Genomic DNA, 8207 nt, shown 5'->3' with positions numbered 1-8207 from the left:
ACTCTCTGTCTCAAATAAATAAATTAAATCTTTAAGACACATACACACACACACACACACACACACACACACACGTTTATTTAGTATGTTGGCCATATGTTCACCAGGAAAATTTATCATCATTAATTGAAAAGAGAAACAAAAACAACCAACAAAGGAAGCTCAAGAAGTTCTATTCATTTATGAAAGTTTCATTATACACTCGGGTCCAACATAAACACTGGCTGAATTAATTATGAATTTGAGACAGATTTTCATCAAAGAAGAATCACAGTGAATTCCAAACACCTAAGTTCTTGTTATCATAGAGTTGACATTTTTGCTACAAGCTCTATTACTAAAAAAAGGAAGCAACAAATTTCAGTGAATTTTCAAATGAAGAACAATTAGGGTGAAGTCACTGTCTTTCATTCAGTGAAGATTTGTTGCATGCCTGTGATAATTCAGCCAGTGTGCTCACATAGTGCCTGGACAATAAGGTGATAGAAGAGAGGACAGAAGACTTTTATCTGAAGCTTCAATGAATGTGTCAATACTATTACATAATGAGCAGAATTTCAAAATAGCAAATTATTTCTTGTACAAATAATGAGTTTGGGACTAAATATAGAGAATTAAAGCATATATTTGTGGCTGAAACGGTAATTTAATAACCTGAAAGCTTATAGAGAATTAAAGCATATATTTGTGGCTGAAATGGTAATTTAATAACCTGAAAGATTTTCTAAAGCTTCTAAAAGTACCCAACCTAGTGCCACAAAACAGCAGCCATCTGAACACCTTATCACAAATTCGTATAGATTAAGATAACATATGCATAATAATTGGGTTTTGACAATTCTACAAAATCCATTACCCAGGCCTTTGGGAAATCCATTGGAGATTGGATGCATGTCTGACAGAGATAAGCCAAGAGATGGTAGAAGAGAATGATTAAGACCAGACATGGTGAAACACCTGGGTGGCTCAGCAATTGAGCGTCCACTTTGGGCTTAGATCATGATCCTGCAGTCCTGGGATCGAGTCCCACATCGGTCTCCCCACAAGAGAGCCTGCTTCTCTCTCTGCCTGTGTCTCTGCTTCTCTGTGTCTCTCATGAATAAATAAATAAAATCTTTAAAAATATATATACACATATCTTTAAAAAAATAAGAGCAGACATGGAAATAAAACTGCCAGAAACAGTTTGTCTAGATTCTCTGTGAATCTAGACAAAGTTTTATTTCCTCCCTATGCTGCAATTTCCTCATCTATAAAGCTGGGCTGTCTAATAGGGATAAATTAGTTAATTAATGTGGAATTCTTAAAATATTGGCACATAATAAGCACTCAATAATGTTAGCTACTATTATTTAAAGCTAATTTGGACAATTTTCAAAATTATCCATGTTCATCTATTTCATCTCTTTGTTTCAGAAAGTTGAACTACCATCATTTGATAATTTTTCTTCCTAATCAATCTTAAAGTTGCCAGCTGGTGTGAAAATCATAACTTCACTCTGAGAAAAAGTTAACAATGATAAACACAATAAAATTCACAACCTTTAAAATATATATATAGATAAAGTGTTACATCTTATAAAGACCATACCAACCCAAAATTCGATCAAAGAATTGGACTACTCTTCAGTTTGCCTTAATTTCTGAATTTGGAATTCAACGCAGTTTGGAGTTATAATTCTTCTTCTCCATTCTTTGAAGTAGTTTTACAGGAATATTTTTTATTTAAACTCAATTAACATATAACATATTACTGGTTTCAGAGGTAGAGGTCAGTAATTCATCAGTCTTATATAACATCCACTGCTCATTACATCATGTGCCCTCCTTAATGCCCATCAACCAGTTACAGAAATATTGAGAGAAGTCAAAATTTCAGGCTGTCTTGGACTGGATATCAATATAATGCTCCTAAAGATGCCTGATAAGCAGCATTTTAAGAGCAGCAGGTGCAATCTGTGCTAAAGTATTACTGCCCAAATCGGCTTTTATGGTATGGTTCGTAGACAGACCGAATCTGTATCACTTATTCAGAGCTTGATCAGGAGGCAGATACATGAACTCTTACGTTCATCTCTTCACTTTGCACCCTGACACCAGAGAGTCTCCACTCTTTGTCACTAATGTACCATTGATATGCCCAGTAGCAGCCCCCAGATTCTTTAGTTATTAAACATCAGGGAGTTTGGCTCTGTTCAGCCATAATTCTGTCACCATTTCAAACTCAATGCCTCACACAGGCAAGCAGCTTATGTGAGTATGGGAAGTAGGGTCATGGTGACCAGCTTATAAATCCTTTTTGACACATCAATACATTTTTTCAATTTGACCACAGTTGAAACACAATTTAACATTAATTCCAGACATAAAATATAGTGATTCAATAACTGTATACATTATGCTATGCTCACAATTGTGCTATGCTCACCACCATTTGTCACCATGCAATGCTATTGCAATACCATTCACTATATTCCCTATGCTGTACCTTTTATTCTCATGACTTCTTCATTCCCTAATTGGAAATCTGCATCTCTGAAGGTTGTTAATTTTTAAGAACTTCTTCCTAAATAAAGTCCCAACATCTCACTCAGCCCTCCCTTAGAAAAGAAATCCCATATCTTTTTTGTAGCACCATTGCGGTTTCTCATTTTAGAACTCATTTTTGCACACTGCAACAATATTTTGAGATGCCAAAAGGAATTAGATTTTAGAAAGAGGAATTGGGATTGAGTTATCTGGCATTTCTGCATTAGGCAGGATGATCCCATGTCCATAATATGATTCCACAGACTTCTTGGTGTGGGAGTATCTGGGTCTAATACTATTAACTACCCAAAAGATGGCAAGACTTTGACTTCACACAACTTTTACTCGTTGCTTGATTCTACACACACAAGCAACAAAACATTTAATTTTTAAAAATCACATTTTATTACATTTCAAAAAACCAACAATGCTTCCGAGTCTTGAGGAAAATTTCTATGCCCTATGAACTAGATTTTGTTTCAAATCTCTCTTTCATTTATTTTTAATCTATTAAAAATGCCTTTCAACTATAAATCCCAGCATCTTCTATAAATCTTAATAACACCTTAGCTTACAGAGGGTTCTATTTATAGGCTTTCAAGGTACCTTCACACTCATTTTCTTCTTTCAAATAGCTCCTTCACAGTGATAAAGTAGGACAAAATTAGAAGACACATTTAAGAATCTAAATCTGCATTCTAACATTTTTAAATGCTTTGGTAATACTGCAACATAATACATCTTAAACAGCAAAATCGGAAAAGAATAGTGGCTGATTAAGTTGGTCATAGAATATTTGCAATTCCTCCCACAAGAGATAAAATCTATTTTCCACCTGTTGAACCTGGGATGGCCTTATGACTTGCTTGGACTAAAAGAACGTGGTGAAGTGGCACCATGTGGCTTCTAGAGCCTAGTCCTTAAGACATCCTACAACTTCCATTTTCACCTTCTTGGAATGCTGTCCTGAGACTACACTATAAGAAAGCTAATGGAGTCTAGTGGAGCATGAGAGAATTTAAATTATTGTTGTTTTAAGCATTAAGTGTTGGGGTAGTTCATTACGCTGTGATAATTAACTATGAGAACTATAGCTGAGAAAGATCAAATGATGCATTTAAGCAGAACTGATAGGTGACACCATACATAGGAGAGCCAGAAAAGCCTGTATTCCAATTCGGGATACAGTCACCCAACTTCTCTGGGCCTCAGTTTACACATTTGTATAGTATGGTGCTAATTATGTCTGTGTAACAATTGTAGCAGGTCAATGAACTATACTGTGTTCCACCAGCAGAGGTAAAGGCCCATATGCAGATAAATGTTAGTTTCCTTTCCAGATCAGGTCATTTGACTTCTGTTTCAGTGTCTTTTGGAGACATACAATGTTCTTCTTTTCTAAATACCATTTTGTAAAAGATTAATATTCCGAGGTTTTTGAGCTTTGTTACATGAAATCCATTAAAACAAGACTATGATCATGCTTTTAGAACTGTGAGGCCAATTGTTCATGATGGTGTGCTTTAAATCCTTCCTTACACAGGTAAACACTTCCACTTTAAAATTATGTTTGAAAATAAAGGATGGTGCTTGCTTTGGCAGCACATATACTAAAATTGGAACGAACAGAGAAGATTAGCATGGCCCCTGCACAAGGATGACATGCAAATTCATGAAGCGTTCTGTATTTTTTATATGTTGGCATATCGAACTTCAATAAAAACAAATTAAAAATAAAAAAAATTTAAAAAGAAAATGAAGCATGATGCTAATGCTAATACTAATGAAGGCCCTCTCACATAGCCAGAAAGGCGCCTATGAAAACTCCCAGTGACTCAATTGTGCCTCTCAGGGAGATGCCTCCTCCTCTGGAGAACTCCAGAGTCTCTGAGCTCTACACAGCCTGCAGTTCCCAAAACATTACTAGTTCGCCACAGTACTTATTATAATGAAGAGCATTAAGAGATAGCTGACACAGGAATTTATACATACCCAGTAAAAAAACATTCATGGTTTCTGATTTCTTATAGACAGCATATGATGCTATTCGGGTAATTCTAGAAGCACTTCAATCTTCAAAAAGAGGACCAATGAGGTTTTGCAGATGCCACCAACAATGCTGCCACCCAGCCAAGGTCAATCCACCCTGTTCTTGAACATTGCAGTCAAGGACAAGCCCTTAGGTTGCATCGCCTTCACACTATTTGCAAAGTTCCAAAGACTGCAGAAACCTTTTGCATTCCGAACACTGGGATTTGGTTATAAAGGTTCCACATTTCACGGAATTATTTGGGAATTTATGTGTCAAGGTGGTGATTTCACACACCATAATGGCACTAGTAGCAAGTCTATCCATGGGGAGAAATTTGCTGATGAGAACTTTATCCCAAAACATGTAGGTCCTGGCATCTTGCCCACAGCAAATACTAAACCCAATACAAATGATTCCCAGTTTTTCACCTGCACTGCTAAGACTGTGTGGTTGATGGCAAGCATAAGGTCTTGGGCAAAGTGAAAGAGGATGTGAAGATTGTAGAAAACATGGAGCATTTTGGGTTCAAGAAAGTCAAGAACAGCAAGAAGTTCATCATTGCTCACTGTGGACAACTCAAATTTGACTGTGCTTTATCTTAATGACCAGACCAGACTTTCTATCTTTCTCTTTCTCTCCTACAGTCATGCAGCACTCCTAATAAACTGTTTCAGAAGATAAGAATTTATCTCTCTTAAAAGAAAATTAGATAAAGGTTTTTGTTTTCACATACAAAGTCAAAATTTGCAAACATGGATGACATCTAGGTAGGCAATCTATATTGCCCTGGGAATAATGAAAAAAAAAAAAAAACCCACAGAAATGTAAGTGCTACAGAAATCTATGAAAGATGAGGGCTGATACAATGAAACTAGGCATAAATAATCAACTAACATACATAATATTTATATACTTATGGAAAAAAATACATATAATAAGTGCCTCACAGTGGGTGTATGGACATATTTCATTTAGGATAACTAGAGTCAGAACAGGGACAGAGTTAAAGAAAAGGATAAACTTTACAAATAAAGAAATATATGTAGGTCACTATACGTGAGGAAGTACATAATAAGTTCAAGTTCATTATGAATCTAACCATATTTATTTCATGCTGACTTTAGCACCTAGTATTTTTTATTACTTTTGTTTCCCAGTGTTAATGACTTTCTACTGAGCTGTCCTTTAAATATTTTTTTCTGAAGCCCAAATGTGGATATAATATTTTAGACTTATTTTACATTTTAAAAAGCAACACATATCCACTTGAACTCTTACTCATCCTTCCAGAATCAATTCAAATATGACCTCCTCCAGAACACTTCTACACCACCCATTCTCCATCCTCCCCAAGGCTGTTAACCTCTCTTCCCAGGGCTTATAAGGCTCCCTTCTTTCTTCACCTTTATTAGACTATAAGAATTCTCAGCTTCCTCTCGGTCTGTATCTCATGAGACTGTGATCTTGAGTAAAGGGGCCTTGTCTTTTATCTCTGTACTGAACAATCTAGGCAATAAAAACTCAATAAAGAGGCAACGAATAAAGGATGAAAAGTCAATTGTACGAAATAAAAGCAGTTCTTGAAAATAGTAGAAATAGATCTGGGTTTGTTTAGAAATACATACATTGAAGCTACAGTTTTGATGACTTTCGCCTTGTGGATTAAAAGAAAAAACGCATAATATCTGTCCACTCTTGGAATTCTATCCTATAAATATTTAAAAGCCAATACACAAAATATGCCTGCACCAGCAAAATGAAAAAACCAGCAATGCTGATCTGTCATTTCAGTCACCTTGGTGATGCTCACATTATCTGCATCTGTGGTCATGTGTATAGATTGTACAAACTGAAAAATCTACAATAATGGTCCTTCCCGGTGTCTGGATAGGTATCACTATGGGTCACGAAAACAGCATCATAATGGCTACAGTTCTCACTCATCTAACCTTTATAATCCAAAGGCTTTTGAGATAGCCATTTAAATTCTATGAGTATCTTAAAACAAACAAACAAAAACTCCAACTCTGTATTATATTCCTTGTCCAAAAGGAGAGGTAAAAATACCTATTCTAACTTTCTCAAAGGGTCATCGAGGGGCCCAAGTGGCATAAAGACCTAGAAATACTTTGCAAAGTATATGAGGACATAGTTATTCTTAATCACAGTAATTTATTTTAGCATCATAGAATATTTATATAATCATTATAACACAAAAGGATGTGTTGTATATATCTTCTAAATAAAACTATCATTCTGCTTAGCAATTTTATTTAAGCTACTGCAGAAAGAGGGATTTTTATCTCTTCACTTAAAAATAATCACCAGAAGTAAAAAAGGGGAACAACTGTTCTGAATTTCTGAAATCTAAGAATATCTCCTTAATCATCTAAATGGGATTCTATTTCATGACATAGCAACCCCTCTAGTTCTAAAACCCTGCTAGTCCTAAACTTACTCAATTACAAATTAATAGTATTTAGTTTCTGGGTTTTTTTTTTTTTTAGATTTATTTATATGAGAGAGAGAGAGAGTGAGTTGGAGAGGGAGCAGAGGGAGAGGGAGAGAGAATCCTCAAGCAGACTCCCCGCAGAGCACAGAGACCAATTCAGGCTGAACCCTGAGATCATGACCTGAGATCCTGACCTGAGCTGAAATCAAGAGTCAGAGGCGGGCAGCCCTGGTGGCGCAGCGGTTTAGCGCCGCCTGCAACCCAGGGTGTGATCCTGGAGACCCTGGATCGATTCCTAAGTCAGGCTCTCTGCATAGAACCTTTTTCTCCCTCTGCCCGTGTCTCTGCCTCTCTCTCTGTGTGTGTGTGTGTGTGTGTCTCTATGAATACATAAATAAAATCTTAAAAAAAAAAAAAGAGTCAGAGGCTTAACTGACTGAGCTACCCAGATGCCCCCTAGTTTCCATTTTTAAAAATAGCCTTGTTTTCAATACCATACTCTAAAAACAGTTTTCATTGTTGTTTGAAAATGGCAATCACATTCACATTCACTCTCTTAGTAGAGAAGTGAATCACCAAAAACTAATGCTGCCTTTTCATGAAAAAGTGTTGTTTTTGGAAAATGGTCACCCCCCTGAAGACCTCATTTTCTCACACCTTTTTCACTTGGTTAGACCACAAGATAGATTATGGAACCTAAGCGGAAGATTATATATATACATATATATATACCCCCTCCCAGGGTTGCACAATCCTCATTTAGACCCCCTGCACCATCCTCCACATTCTCACCTCCTCATTTGGCAGGTGGATGACAACCCCGAGGGAGATCTCAGAAGCCCAATGTGAGAAGCAGAGTCTCTACCAACCGGAGTCTAAGCATATCAGCCATAACTCTCATATCAGTTAAACTTAGCATAAAATTTCAATATCCTTTGGAGATATAGTCTTAAGAAGAAAAAAAAACCTTAAATGAATGGACTCAAAATACCAGATATACAAAATCAAATATTTCCAATTTGCTATTAGCTAGTTTCTTTAATGAGATTAAGATTTCTGGCTGCCTGTTGTCTAGATTTCCTGTTACCCAAGCAACACTAGCACTATCAATGAACGTATCTATGTTGCTGTTTTGACCTTCAATGCCTACAAGACTTTGCTTGGCTTAGAGAGTTTTATAGATTACACAGTGAG

At 36.3% G+C, this 8207-nt stretch overlaps 1 non-coding gene and 1 pseudogene across 1 annotated transcript; both read left to right on the top strand.

The window, feature by feature from the left end:
• Positions 1-4115: 4115 nt before the first annotated feature.
• Positions 4116-4221, top strand: LOC121493962. The gene has a single exon (XR_005988611.1). It is a non-coding gene; the product is annotated as a U6 spliceosomal RNA (small nuclear RNA).
• Positions 4222-4645: 424 nt separating this feature from the next.
• LOC121492702 lies at positions 4646-5163 on the top strand (annotated as a pseudogene).
• The last annotated feature ends 3044 nt before the right edge of the window (positions 5164-8207 follow it).

The sequence above is a fragment of the Vulpes lagopus genome, chromosome 6 (genome assembly GCF_018345385.1).
Source record: "Vulpes lagopus strain Blue_001 chromosome 6, ASM1834538v1, whole genome shotgun sequence".
In the NCBI taxonomy this organism is placed as follows: Eukaryota; Metazoa; Chordata; class Mammalia; order Carnivora; family Canidae; genus Vulpes; species Vulpes lagopus.
This window is presented reverse-complemented; position numbering and strand designations above follow the sequence as displayed.